Here is a 13,659-nt window from a genome sequence, read left to right as displayed (position 1 = left end):
AACTTTAAAACTAGGGATTTCAAACTTAATGTCAACCATCTGTCCAATGTCTGGATTAAAGTCCTTGAGTTTTGTACGGCTAGGTCAACTCATTGATGCATATGCATTGTGGGGTTTTTTTTTTTAAGTGTGTTTTGCCATGTCATTGCCAGTGTGGTTTTCACAGGCTAAGCAACTCAGTGGGCTCTATGAGTCTAAGACCTAGTTTATAGCCAGTGAGTTTGCTGGAGATAGGTTAAAGGGCTGGCGCGCCCCGGCTTCGACAGTGATTTTTAAAAAGTGCATTTTGCTGAGTCAAAGTATTAGTGCGCTAGACTTAGGAGTGTTTTTTCACAGGCTATTTAAATATGCTGTCTTAACTGTAACAATCAAATTATATTAGCCTTACGACTAAACTTTGTAGTGTGGAAAATCTAAGGGACCGTAAATTGCTTGAGCTTTGGTAAATATTAGAGACACATATTTTAGTACCATGTGTAGTGAAGTTGGAAAATCAGCTCTGGCGGAACCACAGAATAGCCAAAAACATTGCAAAGGGCTGAAATGATCATACCTTTGATGTTAAGGCCTCCCAAGAATGCCTAAGAGAGCTTAGCTTGTGGAAGGTCACAACGAGCAGTGGGCTCTATCAGACGTCTATTTTTACAGTGAAATGCACAGTGTCACCCAACCAGCAACTTTAAAGCTAGGGCTTTTAAACTGAATGTCATCCATCTGTCCAATGCCTGGATTAAAGCCCTTGAGTTTTGTACGGCTAGGTCAAGTCATTGATGCACATGCATTGTGGGTGTTTTTTTTTAAAGTGTGTTTTACCATGTCATTGCCAGTGTGGTTTTCACAGGCTAAGCAACTCAATGGGCTCTATGAGACTAAGGCCTAGGTTATAGCCAGTGAGTTTGCTGGAGATAGGTTAAAGGGTTGGCACGGAGGCTTCGAGAGTGATTTTTAAAAAGTGCATTTTGCTGAGTGAAAGTATTAGTGCGCTAGACTTAGGAGTGTTTTTTCAAAGGCTATTTAAATATGCTGTCTTAACTGTAACAATCAAATTAGATTAGCCTTGCGACTAAACTTTCTAGGGTGGAAGATCTAAGGGACCAGAACTGGCTTGAGCTTTGGTAAATATTAGAGACACATATTTTAGTACCATGTGTGGTGAAGTTGGAAAATCAGCTCTGGCGGAACCACAGCATAGCCAAAAACATTGCAAAGGGCTGAAATGATCATACCTTTGATGTTAAGGCCTCCCAAGAATGCCTAAGTGAGCTTAACACGTGGAAGGTCACAACGAGCAGTGGGCTCTATCAGACATCTATTTTTATAGAGAAATGCACAGTGTCACCCAACCAGCAACTTTAAAGCTAGGGCTTTTAAACTGAATATCATCCATCTGTCCAATGCCTGGAATAAAGTCCTTGAGTTTTGTACGGCTAGGTCAACTCATTGATGCACATGCATTGTGGATTTTTTTTTTAATGTGTGTTTTCCCATGTCATTGCTAGTGTATGCCTAAGGGATTTCAGCATGTGGAAGGTCACAACGAACAGATGGCTTGCATTCTTTCGGCCTTCAATGGCGTGCCGGCCTGCAGAAGGTGTCCAAATGTGGACTTCAGCCAGAAATCGAAAAGTCGATCAATCGAAACTGCCAACACGGGCTGGTTGGTCTAGAGGTATGATTCTCGCTTTGGGTGTGAGAGGTCCTGGGTTCAATTCCCAGACAAGCCCGCCTTCACCTCAAATCTCTGACTGATGTTAGAGCGAGGAAATTCTTTTAAGATTATGCTAAGTAGTGTCCAACTTCAGACAATACAAGAGTGCCCACTTCCTGTCCTGGTGATCTAAGCCAGAATTTGCTTGTTAGGTTTTAAGGAATTTACTTAGGTAACAATCACCTAAACCTGACGTCTGTTTTTACAGAGAAATGCACAGTGTCACCCAACCAGCAACTTTAAAGCTAGGGATTTCAAACTTAATGTCATCCATCTGTCCAATGCCTGGATTAAAGCCCTTGAGTTTTGTACGGCTAGGTCAACTCATTGATGCACATGCATTGTGGGGTTTTTTTTTTAAGTGTGTTTTCCCATGTCATTGCCAGTGCGGTTTTCACAGGCTAAGCAACTCATTGGGATCTATGAGACTAAGGCCTAGTTTACAGCCAGTGAGTTTGCTGGAGATAGGTTAAAGGGTTGGCACGGAGGCTTCGAGAGTGATTTTTAAAAAGTGCATTTTGCTGAGTGAAAGTATTAGTGCGCTAGACTTAGGAGTGTTTTTTCACAGGCTATTTAAATATGCTGTCTTAACTGTAACAATCAAATTAGATTAGCCTTGCGACTAAACTTTGAAGGCTGGAAGATCTAAGGGACCGGAACTGGCCTGAGCTTTGGTAAATTTTAGAGACACATATTTTAGTACCATGTGTGGTGAAGTTGGAAAATCAGCTCTGGCATAACCACAGCATAGCCAAAAACATTGCAAAGGGCTGAAATGATCATACCTTTGATGTTAAGGCCTCCCAAGAATGCCTAAGTGAGCTTAACACGTGGAAGGTCACAACGAGCAGTGGGCTCTATCAGACATCTATTTTTATAGAGAAATGCACAGTGTCACCCAACCACGAACTTTAAAACTAGGGATTTCAAACTTAATGTCAACCATCTGTCCAATGTCTGGATTAAAGTCCTTGAGTTTTGTACGGCTAGGTCAACTCATTGATGCATATGCATTGTGGGGTTTTTTTTTTTAAGTGTGTTTTGCCATGTCATTGCCAGTGTGGTTTTCACAGGCTAAGCAACTCAGTGGGCTCTATGAGTCTAAGACCTAGTTTATAGCCAGTGAGTTTGCTGGAGATAGGTTAAAGGGCTGGCGCGCCCCGGCTTCGACAGTGATTTTTAAAAAGTGCATTTTGCTGAGTCAAAGTATTAGTGTGCTAGACTTAGGAGTGTTTTTTCACAGGCTATTTAAATATGCTGTCTTAACTGTAACAATCAAATTATATTAGCCTTACGACTAAACTTTGTAGTGTGGAAAATCTAAGGGACCGTAAATTGCTTGAGCTTTGGTAAATATTAGAGACACATATTTTAGTACCATGTGTAGTGAAGTTGGAAAATCAGCTCTGGCGGAACCACAGCATAGCCAAAAACATTGCAAAGGGCTGAAATGATCATACCTTTGATGTTAAGGCCTCCCAAGAATGCCTAAGAGAGCTTAGCTTGTGGAAGGTCACAACGAGCAGTGGGCTCTATCAGACGTCTATTTTTACAGTGAAATGCACAGTGTCACCCAACCAGCAACTTTAAAGCTAGGGCTTTTAAACTGAATGTCATCCATCTGTCCAATGCCTGGATTAAAGCCCTTGAGTTTTGTACGGCTAGGTCAAGTCATTGATGCACATGCATTGTGGGTGTTTTTTTTTAAAGTGTGTTTTACCATGTCATTGCCAGTGTGGTTTTCACAGGCTAAGCAACTCAATGGGCTCTATGAGACTAAGGCCTAGGTTATAGCCAGTGAGTTTGCTGGAGATAGGTTAAAGGGTTGGCACGGAGGCTTCGAGAGTGATTTTTAAAAAGTGCATTTTGCTGAGTCAAAGTATTAGTGTGCTAGACTTAGGAGTGTTTTTTCACAGGCTATTTAAATATGCTGTCTTAACTGTAACAATCAAATTAGATTAGCCTTGCGACTAAACTTTCTAGGGTGGAAGATCTAAGGGACCAGAACTGGCTTGAGCTTTGGTAAATATTAGAGACACATATTTTAGTACCATGTGTGGTGAAGTTGGAAAATCAGCTCTGGCGGAACCACAGCATAGCCAAAAACATTGCAAAGGGCTGAAATGATCATACCTTTGATGTTAAGGCCTCCCAAGAATGCCTAAGTGAGCTTAACACGTGGAAGGTCACAACGAGCAGTGGGCTCTATCAGATATCTATTTTTATAGAGAAATGCACAGTGTCACCCAACCAGCAACTTTAAAGCTAGGGCTTTTAAACTGAATATCATCCATCTGTCCAATGCCTGGAATAAAGTCCTTGAGTTTTGTACGGCTAGGTCAACTCATTGATGCACATGCATTGTGGATTTTTTTTTTAATGTGTGTTTTCCCATGTCATTGCTAGTGTATGCCTAAGGGATTTCAGCATGTGGAAGGTCACAACGAACAGATGGCTTGCATTCTTTCGGCCTTCAATGGCGTGCCGGCCTGCAGAAGGTGTCCAAATGTGGACTTCAGCCAGAAATCGAAAAGTCGATCAATCGAAACTGCCAACACGGGCTGGTTGGTCTAGGCGTATGATTCTTGGTTAGGGTGCGAGAGGTCCGGGTTTCAAATCCCGGACAAGCCCCATTTCCTTACTTTAGATCCACAGGTGTCTGGCACCATTTATTAGTGGCCCTTTCTGAAAAGTGCTGGGCCCCTGACTTCTGTTTCTTTCAAATGTCCAGTAAAAAGGGGACTATAGGGTGGTGTGAAAAGGCTTGTTGGTCTAGAGGTATGATTCTCGCTTTGGGTGTGAGAGGTCCCGGGTTCAATTCCCGGACAAGCCCGCCTTCACCTCAAATCTCTGACTGATGTTAGAGCCAGGAAATTCTTTTAAGATTATGCTAAGTAGTGTCCAACTTCAGACAATACAAGAGTGCCCACTTCCTGTCCTGGTGATCTAAGCCAGAATTTGCTTGTTAGGTTTTAAGGAATTTACTTAGGTAACAATCACCTAAACCTGACGTCTGTTTTTACAGAGAAATGCACAGTGTCACCCAACCAGCAACTTTAAAGCTAGGGATTTCAAACTTAATGTCATCCATCTGTCCAATGCCTGGATTAAAGCCCTTGAGTTTTGTACGGCTAGGTCAACTCATTGATGCACATGCATTGTGGGGGTTTTTTTTTAAGTGTGTTTTCCCATGTCATTGCCAGTGCGGTTTTCACAGGCTAAGCAACTCATTGGGATCTATGAGACTAAGGCCTAGTTTACAGCCAGTGAGTTTGCTGGAGATAGGTTAAAGGGTTGGCACGGAGGCTTCGAGAGTGATTTTTAAAAAGTGCATTTTGCTGAGTGAAAGTATTAGTGCGCTAGACTTAGGAGTGTTTTTTCACAGGCTATTTAAATATGCTGTCTTAACTGTAACAATCAAATTAGATTAGCCTTGCGACTAAACTTTGAAGGCTGGAAGATCTAAGGGACCGGAACTGGCCTGAGCTTTGGTAAATATTAGAGACACATATTTTAGTACCATGTGTGGTGAAGTTGGAAAATCAGCTCTGGCATAACCACAGCATAGCCAAAAACATTGCAAAGGGCTGAAATGATCATACCTTTGATGTTAAGGCCTCCCAAGAATGCCTAAGTGAGCTTAACACGTGGAAGGTCACAACGAGCAGTGGGCTCTATCAGACATCTATTTTTATAGAGAAATGCACAGTGTCACCCAACCACGAACTTTAAAACTAGGGATTTCAAACTTAATGTCAACCATCTGTCCAATGTCTGGATTAAAGTCCTTGAGTTTTGTACGGCTAGGTCAACTCATTGATGCATATGCATTGTGGGGGTTTTTTTTTTAAGTGTGTTTTGCCATGTCATTGCCAGTGTGGTTTTCACAGGCTAAGCAACTCAGTGGGCTCTATGAGTCTAAGACCTAGTTTATAGCCAGTGAGTTTGCTGGAGATAGGTTAAAGGGCTGGCGCGCCCCGGCTTCGACAGTGATTTTTAAAAAGTGCATTTTGCTGAGTCAAAGTATTAGTGTGCTAGACTTAGGAGTGTTTTTTCACAGGCTATTTAAATATGCTGTCTTAACTGTAACAATCAAATTATATTAGCCTTACGACTAAACTTTGTAGTGTGGAAAATCTAAGGGACCGTAAATTGCTTGAGCTTTGGTAAATATTAGAGACACATATTTTAGTACCATGTGTAGTGAAGTTGGAAAATCAGCTCTGGCGGAACCACAGAATAGCCAAAAACATTGCAAAGGGCTGAAATGATCATACCTTTGATGTTAAGGCCTCCCAAGAATGCCTAAGAGAGCTTAGCTTGTGGAAGGTCACAACGAGCAGTGGGCTCTATCAGACGTCTATTTTTACAGTGAAATGCACAGTGTCACCCAACCAGCAACTTTAAAGCTAGGGCTTTTAAACTGAATGTCATCCATCTGTCCAATGCCTGGATTAAAGCCCTTGAGTTTTGTACGGCTAGGTCAAGTCATTGATGCACATGCATTGTGGGTGTTTTTTTTTAAAGTGTGTTTTACCATGTCATTGCCAGTGTGGTTTTCACAGGCTAAGCAACTCAATGGGCTCTATGAGACTAAGGCCTAGGTTATAGCCAGTGAGTTTGCTGGAGATAGGTTAAAGGGTTGGCACGGAGGCTTCGAGAGTGATTTTTAAAAAGTGCATTTTGCTGAGTGAAAGTATTAGTGCGCTAGACTTAGGAGTGTTTTTTCAAAGGCTATTTAAATATGCTGTCTTAACTGTAACAATCAAATTAGATTAGCCTTGCGACTAAACTTTCTAGGGTGGAAGATCTAAGGGACCAGAACTGGCTTGAGCTTTGGTAAATATTAGAGACACATATTTTAGTACCATGTGTGGTGAAGTTGGAAAATCAGCTCTGGCGGAACCACAGCATAGCCAAAAACATTGCAAAGGGCTGAAATGATCATACCTTTGATGTTAAGGCCTCCCAAGAATGCCTAAGTGAGCTTAACACGTGGAAGGTCACAACGAGCAGTGGGCTCTATCAGACATCTATTTTTATAGAGAAATGCACAGTGTCACCCAACCAGCAACTTTAAAGCTAGGGCTTTTAAACTGAATATCATCCATCTGTCCAATGCCTGGAATAAAGTCCTTGAGTTTTGTACGGCTAGGTCAACTCATTGATGCACATGCATTGTGGATTTTTTTTTTAATGTGTGTTTTCCCATGTCATTGCTAGTGTATGCCTAAGGGATTTCAGCATGTGGAAGGTCACAACGAACAGATGGCTTGCATTCTTTCGGCCTTCAATGGCGTGCCGGCCTGCAGAAGGTGTCCAAATGTGGACTTCAGCCAGAAATCGAAAAGTCGATCAATCGAAACTGCCAACACGGGCTGGTTGGTCTAGGCGTATGATTCTTGGTTAGGGTGCGAGAGGTCCGGGTTTCAAATCCCGGACAAGCCCCATTTCCTTACTTTAGATCCACAGGTGTCTGGCACCATTTATTAGTGGCCCTTTCTGAAAAGTGCTGGGCCCCTGACTTCTGTTTCTTTCAAATGTCCAGTAAAAAGGGGACTATAGGGAGGTGTGAAAAGGCTTGTTGGTCTAGAGGTATGATTCTTGCTTTGGGTGTGAGAGGTCCCGGGTTCAATTCCCGGACAAGCCCGCCTTCACCTCAAATCTCTGACTGATGTTAGAGCGAGGAAATTCTTTTAAGATTATGCTAAGTAGTGTCCAACTTCAGACAATACAAGAGTGCCCACTTCCTGTCCTGGTGATCTAAGCCAGAATTTGCTTGTTAGGTTTTAAGGAATTTACTTAGGTAACAATCACCTAAACCTGACGTCTGTTTTTACAGAGAAATGCACAGTGTCACCCAACCAGCAACTTTAAAGCTAGGGATTTCAAACTTAATGTCATCCATCTGTCCAATGCCTGGATTAAAGCCCTTGAGTTTTGTACGGCTAGGTCAACTCATTGATGCACATGCATTGTGGGGTTTTTTTTTTAAGTGTGTTTTCCCATGTCATTGCCAGTGCGGTTTTCACAGGCTAAGCAACTCTTTGGGATCTATGAGACTAAGGCCTAGTTTACAGCCAGTGAGTTTGCTGGAGATAGGTTAAAGGGTTGGCACGGAGGCTTCGAGAGTGATTTTTAAAAAGTGCATTTTGCTGAGTGAAAGTATTAGTGCGCTAGACTTAGGAGTGTTTTTTCACAGGCTATTTAAATATGCTGTCTTAACTGTAACAATCAAATTAGATTAGCCTTGCGACTAAACTTTGAAGGCTGGAAGATCTAAGGGACCGGAACTGGCCTGAGCTTTGGTAAATATTAGAGACACATATTTTAGTACCATGTGTGGTGAAGTTGGAAAATCAGCTCTGGCATAACCACAGCATAGCCAAAAACATTGCAAAGGGCTGAAATGATCATACCTTTGATGTTAAGGCCTCCCAAGAATGCCTAAGTGAGCTTAACACGTGGAAGGTCACAACGAGCAGTGGGCTCTATCAGACATCTATTTTTATAGAGAAATGCACAGTGTCACCCAACCACGAACTTTAAAGCTAGGGCTTTCAAACTTAATGTCAACCATCTGTCCAATGTCTGGATTAAAGTCCTTGAGTTTTGTACGGCTAGGTCAACTCATTGATGCACATGCATTGTGGATTTTTTTTTTAATGTGTGTTTTCCCATGTCATTGCTAGTGTATGCCTAAGGGATTTCAGCATGTGGAAGGTCACAACGAACAGATGGCTTGCATTCTTTCGGCCTTCAATGGCGTGCCGGCCTGCAGAAGGTGTCCAAATGTGGACTTCAGCCAGAAATCGAAAAGTCGATCAATCGAAACTGCCAACACGGGCTGGTTGGTCTAGGCGTATGATTCTTGGTTAGGGTGCGAGAGGTCCGGGTTTCAAATCCTGGACAAGCCCCATTTCCTTACTTTAGATCCACAGGTGTCTGGCACCATTTATTAGTGGCCCTTTCTGAAAAGTGCTGGGCCCCTGACTTCTGTTTCTTTCAAATGTCCAGTAAAAAGGGGACTATAGGGAGGTGTGAAAAGGCTTGTTGGTCTAGAGGTATGATTCTTGCTTTGGGTGTGAGAGGTCCCGGGTTCAATTCCCGGACAAGCCCGCCTTCACCTCAAATCTCTGACTGATGTTAGAGCGAGGAAATTCTTTTAAGATTATGCTAAGTAGTGTCCAACTTCAGACAATACAAGAGTGCCCACTTCCTGTCCTGGTGATCTAAGCCAGAATTTGCTTGTTAGGTTTTAAGGAATTTACTTAGGTAACAATCACCTAAACCTGACGTCTGTTTTTACAGAGAAATGCACAGTGTCACCCAACCAGCAACTTTAAAGCTAGGGATTTCAAACTTAATGTCATCCATCTGTCCAATGCCTGGATTAAAGCCCTTGAGTTTTGTACGGCTAGGTCAACTCATTGATGCACATGCATTGTGGGGTTTTTTTTTTAAGTGTGTTTTCCCATGTCATTGCCAGTGCGGTTTTCACAGGCTAAGCAACTCTTTGGGATCTATGAGACTAAGGCCTAGTTTACAGCCAGTGAGTTTGCTGGAGATAGGTTAAAGGGTTGGCACGGAGGCTTCGAGAGTGATTTTTAAAAAGTGCATTTTGCTGAGTGAAAGTATTAGTGCGCTAGACTTAGGAGTGTTTTTTCACAGGCTATTTAAATATGCTGTCTTAACTGTAACAATCAAATTAGATTAGCCTTGCGACTAAACTTTGAAGGCTGGAAGATCTAAGGGACCGGAACTGGCCTGAGCTTTGGTAAATATTAGAGACACATATTTTAGTACCATGTGTGGTGAAGTTGGAAAATCAGCTCTGGCATAACCACAGCATAGCCAAAAACATTGCAAAGGGCTGAAATGATCATACCTTTGATGTTAAGGCCTCCCAAGAATGCCTAAGTGAGCTTAACACGTGGAAGGTCACAACGAGCAGTGGGCTCTATCAGACATCTATTTTTATAGAGAAATGCACAGTGTCACCCAACCACGAACTTTAAAGCTAGGGCTTTCAAACTTAATGTCAACCATCTGTCCAATGTCTGGATTAAAGTCCTTGAGTTTTGTACGGCTAGGTCAACTCATTGATGCACATGCATTGTGGATTTTTTTTTTAATGTGTGTTTTCCCATGTCATTGCTAGTGTATGCCTAAGGGATTTCAGCATGTGGAAGGTCACAACGAACAGATGGCTTGCATTCTTTCGGCCTTCAATGGCGTGCCGGCCTGCAGAAGGTGTCCAAATGTGGACTTCAGCCAGAAATCGAAAAGTCGATCAATCGAAACTGCCAACACGGGCTGGTTGGTCTAGGCGTATGATTCTTGGTTAGGGTGCGAGAGGTCCGGGTTTCAAATCCCGGACAAGCCCCATTTCCTTACTTTAGATCCACAGGTGTCTGGCACCATTTATTAGTGGCCCTTTCTGAAAAGTGCTGGGCCCCTGACTTCTGTTTCTTTCAAATGTCCAGTAAAAAGGGGACTATAGGGTGGTGTGAAAAGGCTTGTTGGTCTAGAGGTATGATTCTCGCTTTGGGTGTGAGAGGTCCCGGGTTCAATTCCCGGACAAGCCCGCCTTCACCTCAAATCTCTGACTGATGTTAGAGCCAGGAAATTCTTTTAAGATTATGCTAAGTAGTGTCCAACTTCAGACAATACAAGAGTGCCCACTTCCTGTCCTGGTGATCTAAGCCAGAATTTGCTTGTTAGGTTTCAAGGAATTTACTTAGGTAACAATCACCTAAACCTGACGTCTGTTTTTACAGAGAAATGCACAGTGTCACCCAACCAGCAACTTTAAAGCTAGGGATTTCAAACTTAATGTCATCCATCTGTCCAATGCCTGGATTAAAGCCCTTGAGTTTTGTACGGCTAGGTCAACTCATTGATGCACATGCATTGTGGGGGTTTTTTTTTAAGTGTGTTTTCCCATGTCATTGCCAGTGCGGTTTTCACAGGCTAAGCAACTCATTGGGATCTATGAGACTAAGGCCTAGTTTACAGCCAGTGAGTTTGCTGGAGATAGGTTAAAGGGTTGGCACGGAGGCTTCGAGAGTGATTTTTAAAAAGTGCATTTTGCTGAGTGAAAGTATTAGTGCGCTAGACTTAGGAGTGTTTTTTCACAGGCTATTTAAATATGCTGTCTTAACTGTAACAATCAAATTAGATTAGCCTTGCGACTAAACTTTGAAGGCTGGAAGATCTAAGGGACCGGAACTGGCCTGAGCTTTGGTAAATATTAGAGACACATATTTTAGTACCATGTGTGGTGAAGTTGGAAAATCAGCTCTGGCATAACCACAGCATAGCCAAAAACATTGCAAAGGGCTGAAATGATCATACCTTTGATGTTAAGGCCTCCCAAGAATGCCTAAGTGAGCTTAACACGTGGAAGGTCACAACGAGCAGTGGGCTCTATCAGACATCTATTTTTATAGAGAAATGCACAGTGTCACCCAACCACGAACTTTAAAACTAGGGATTTCAAACTTAATGTCAACCATCTGTCCAATGTCTGGATTAAAGTCCTTGAGTTTTGTACGGCTAGGTCAACTCATTGATGCATATGCATTGTGGGTTTTTTTTTTTTTAAGTGTGTTTTGCCATGTCATTGCCAGTGTGGTTTTCACAGGCTAAGCAACTCAGTGGGCTCTATGAGTCTAAGACCTAGTTTATAGCCAGTGAGTTTGCTGGAGATAGGTTAAAGGGCTGGCGCGCCCCGGCTTCGACAGTGATTTTTAAAAAGTGCATTTTGCTGAGTCAAAGTATTAGTGCGCTAGACTTAGGAGTGTTTTTTCACAGGCTATTTAAATATGCTGTCTTAACTGTAACAATCAAATTATATTAGCCTTACGACTAAACTTTGTAGTGTGGAAAATCTAAGGGACCGTAAATTGCTTGAGCTTTGGTAAATATTAGAGACACATATTTTAGTACCATGTGTAGTGAAGTTGGAAAATCAGCTCTGGCGGAACCACAGAATAGCCAAAAACATTGCAAAGGGCTGAAATGATCATACCTTTGATGTTAAGGCCTCCCAAGAATGCCTAAGAGAGCTTAGCTTGTGGAAGGTCACAACGAGCAGTGGGCTCTATCAGACGTCTATTTTTACAGTGAAATGCACAGTGTCACCCAACCAGCAACTTTAAAGCTAGGGCTTTTAAACTGAATGTCATCCATCTGTCCAATGCCTGGATTAAAGCCCTTGAGTTTTGTACGGCTAGGTCAAGTCATTGATGCACATGCATTGTGGGTGTTTTTTTTTAAAGTGTGTTTTACCATGTCATTGCCAGTGTGGTTTTCACAGGCTAAGCAACTCAATGGGCTCTATGAGACTAAGGCCTAGGTTATAGCCAGTGAGTTTGCTGGAGATAGGTTAAAGGGTTGGCACGGAGGCTTCGAGAGTGATTTTTAAAAAGTGCATTTTGCTGAGTGAAAGTATTAGTGCGCTAGACTTAGGAGTGTTTTTTCAAAGGCTATTTAAATATGCTGTCTTAACTGTAACAATCAAATTAGATTAGCCTTGCGACTAAACTTTCTAGGGTGGAAGATCTAAGGGACCAGAACTGGCTTGAGCTTTGGTAAATATTAGAGACACATATTTTAGTACCATGTGTGGTGAAGTTGGAAAATCAGCTCTGGCGGAACCACAGCATAGCCAAAAACATTGCAAAGGGCTGAAATGATCATACCTTTGATGTTAAGGCCTCCCAAGAATGCCTAAGTGAGCTTAACACGTGGAAGGTCACAACGAGCAGTGGGCTCTATCAGATATCTATTTTTATAGAGAAATGCACAGTGTCACCCAACCAGCAACTTTAAAGCTAGGGCTTTTAAACTGAATATCATCCATCTGTCCAATGCCTGGAATAAAGTCCTTGAGTTTTGTACGGCTAGGTCAACTCATTGATGCACATGCATTGTGGATTTTTTTTTTAATGTGTGTTTTCCCATGTCATTGCTAGTGTATGCCTAAGGGATTTCAGCATGTGGAAGGTCACAACGAACAGATGGCTTGCATTCTTTCGGCCTTCAATGGCGTGCCGGCCTGCAGAAGGTGTCCAAATGTGGACTTCAGCCAGAAATCGAAAAGTCGATCAATCGAAACTGCCAACACGGGCTGGTTGGTCTAGGCGTATGATTCTTGGTTAGGGTGCGAGAGGTCCGGGTTTCAAATCCCGGACGAGCCCCATTTCCTTACTTTAGATCCACAGGTGTCTGGCACCATTTATTAGTGGCCCTTTCTGAAAAGTGCTGGGCCCCTGACTTCTGTTTCTTTCAAATGTCCAGTAAAAAGGGGACTATAGGGTGGTGTGAAAAGGCTTGTTGGTCTAGAGGTATGATTCTCGCTTTGGGTGTGAGAGGTCCCGGGTTCAATTCCCGGACAAGCCCGCCTTCACCTCAAATCTCTGACTGATGTTAGAGCCAGGAAATTCTTTTAAGATTATGCTAAGTAGTGTCCAACTTCAGACAATACAAGAGTGCCCACTTCCTGTCCTGGTGATCTAAGCCAGAATTTGCTTGTTAGGTTTTAAGGAATTTACTTAGGTAACAATCACCTAAACCTGACGTCTGTTTTTACAGAGAAATGCACAGTGTCACCCAACCAGCAACTTTAAAGCTAGGGATTTCAAACTTAATGTCATCCATCTGTCCAATGCCTGGATTAAAGCCCTTGAGTTTTGTACGGCTAGGTCAACTCATTGATGCACATGCATTGTGGGGGTTTTTTTTTAAGTGTGTTTTCCCATGTCATTGCCAGTGCGGTTTTCACAGGCTAAGCAACTCATTGGGATCTATGAGACTAAGGCCTAGTTTACAGCCAGTGAGTTTACTGGAGATAGGTTAAAGGGTTGGCACGGAGGCTTCGAGAGTGATTTTTAAAAAGTGCATTTTGCTGAGTGAAAGTATTAGTGCGCTAGACTTAGGAGTGTTTT

At 42.5% G+C, this 13,659-nt stretch overlaps 6 non-coding genes across 6 annotated transcripts; all 6 read left to right on the top strand.

The window, feature by feature from the left end:
• The first annotated feature begins 1,652 nt into the window (after positions 1–1,652).
• On the top strand, positions 1,653–1,724 carry trnap-ugg (transfer RNA proline (anticodon UGG)). Its single transcript has one exon. It is a non-coding gene; the product is annotated as a tRNA-Pro (tRNA).
• A 2,745-nt stretch (positions 1,725–4,469) lies between these two features.
• On the top strand, positions 4,470–4,541 carry trnap-ugg (transfer RNA proline (anticodon UGG)). The gene has a single exon. It is a non-coding gene; the product is annotated as a tRNA-Pro (tRNA).
• Positions 4,542–7,286: 2,745 nt separating this feature from the next.
• On the top strand, positions 7,287–7,358 carry trnap-ugg (transfer RNA proline (anticodon UGG)). Its single transcript has one exon. It is a non-coding gene; the product is annotated as a tRNA-Pro (tRNA).
• Positions 7,359–8,755: 1,397 nt separating this feature from the next.
• trnap-ugg (transfer RNA proline (anticodon UGG)) lies at positions 8,756–8,827 on the top strand. The gene has a single exon. It is a non-coding gene; the product is annotated as a tRNA-Pro (tRNA).
• Positions 8,828–10,224: 1,397 nt separating this feature from the next.
• On the top strand, positions 10,225–10,296 carry trnap-ugg (transfer RNA proline (anticodon UGG)). Its single transcript has one exon. It is a non-coding gene; the product is annotated as a tRNA-Pro (tRNA).
• A 2,746-nt stretch (positions 10,297–13,042) lies between these two features.
• On the top strand, positions 13,043–13,114 carry trnap-ugg (transfer RNA proline (anticodon UGG)). The gene has a single exon. It is a non-coding gene; the product is annotated as a tRNA-Pro (tRNA).
• Positions 13,115–13,659: the final 545 nt, after the last annotated feature.

The sequence above is a fragment of the Electrophorus electricus genome, chromosome 23, assembly GCF_041902795.1.
Source record: "Electrophorus electricus isolate QZ-2024a chromosome 23, ASM4190279v1, whole genome shotgun sequence".
NCBI classification, from domain to species: Eukaryota; Metazoa; Chordata; class Actinopteri; order Gymnotiformes; family Gymnotidae; genus Electrophorus; species Electrophorus electricus.
Note: the sequence above shows the minus strand (reverse complement) of the source record. Positions and strands in the feature narration are given on the sequence as shown.